The sequence below is a fragment of the Cyprinodon variegatus genome, unplaced genomic scaffold (assembly GCF_000732505.1).
Source record: "Cyprinodon variegatus isolate N-32 unplaced genomic scaffold, C_variegatus-1.0 Scaffold461, whole genome shotgun sequence".
Classification (NCBI taxonomy): Eukaryota; Metazoa; Chordata; class Actinopteri; order Cyprinodontiformes; family Cyprinodontidae; genus Cyprinodon; species Cyprinodon variegatus.
In genome coordinates this window covers 291,578-293,073 of record NW_015150914.1, presented here as the reverse complement: position 1 = coordinate 293,073, position 1,496 = coordinate 291,578, and the positions used below count along the sequence as shown (strand labels likewise).

The window sequence follows — 1,496 nt, the reverse complement described above, 5'->3', positions numbered from 1 at the left end:
ATATAGCTGCCATTGTTCCAGGCAGAGAAAGGATAGGGTAGCTCCGCCCAACGCACATCAGAGCCACTTTACCACCGCAAAGCTAGAGCAGCAAAGATGCTTCAGATGTGTGTCAGAACTAAACCTGTACAAGCATCAGAAATGAAGCATCCAGCGTGTTTTTGCTGGTGTTGCATCCATATCGGTATCGGATTATTTATATTAATATTTTTCCTCCTTCACAAAGGTAGGCAGCAGCTTTGACAAACCATGATGGCAATTCTTTTACATCCAAGTAGTCTGCAGTTCTTCAGATATACACACACATCAATTTCAAACAGATGGTATCGGTTTGGGCCGATACTGCACAGCCAGGTATCGGTTATCGGTATCGGGGCCAAAACATTGCATTGGTTCAACGCTAGTTTTAGCTGCTCTTACTGCGTGCGGTCTGAACGTAGCATTAGCATTAAAATGTGGGTGAGGATACGCCATAATTATGTTTTCCAGTTTAAGATGTTTAAATTGTTCAGTTGCCCATTGAAGAACTCAGCCTGCTTTGGTTTTACTAGAGGGGAAAGTCAGATGTTTCTTATTTACTCTGGTGTCAGAATCAAATATTGATAACACTTTCTAAAAGGTAGTGATGGCAGTAATGAGCTGTGTTTGTCTTTACCTTATCAAGTAGCTTATCAAGTCTTTCAAACAGGAACTGCTGGATGTTTAGTAGGTAGAAGTCTATTCTTACCCACTTACAGCTACTGTTTACCCTAATGTCCTTTTCCTGACCCATAACAGTAATGTAAATATGGGTTTACTCAATGGAAAAGGTAACCATCTGTACTTTTTTTTTTTTAGATTTTTTACCACGATTAAACTGCTCCTTATCTTTTGTTAAAATACAAAGTTTTACATTTAGATTTCTGAATTTTTCCAACTCCTAAACTAATCAATTTTTTTGCTTATATTTATACTTATTCTGGGGAGTAATACATTTTCTTAACGTACTCCTGAGTATTCGACTAGCCAATTACTGGTCAGAGCTGAAGAGGGGAAAACAAACTGATTTTAATATGCTGCATTTCTAACAGAAAAAGCAGTTATTTACTTTTTCAAACTACGGTAGCAGCCATTCAAAATGGCCCTTCCCAGTCAAACGCCAGCCGAATCCCCTCTACCTTCCAGCCACTGGTCTCCTGGGTGTGCATTTTTTTTCCCCCTGACTCCACCCTTTCACTGAATTACAGGGTTTGATAACGCTTCTCTTTAGATCTTATTGTCCACAAATCATTACAGAAAGAATATTTTAGATGTTTAAAAAGGAATTATAGCGGACAAGCCAAGGGTCCATCAAGGAAAGTGGGGAAATTTGGGATGCTTACGACTAGCCTCGTGAGACCATCCTGATCTCGCGAGCTTTCAAGGTTTCACTCGCAGATCAGTCTGGAGACTCTCCGTTGAAGAAAATTTGGAGCCGTTCACCAAACGAACGTCCAATCAGCGTTGGCTTTGAGGCG

General features: G+C 40.2%; 1 protein-coding gene across 1 annotated transcript in view; it reads left to right on the top strand.

Annotated features, from left to right (window-relative positions):
* The window catches only part of prkaa2 (protein kinase, AMP-activated, alpha 2 catalytic subunit), a 23,412-nt gene that overhangs the window by 8,847 nt on the left and 13,069 nt on the right, over positions 1–1,496 (top strand). The gene's annotated exons all lie outside the window — the stretch shown is intronic.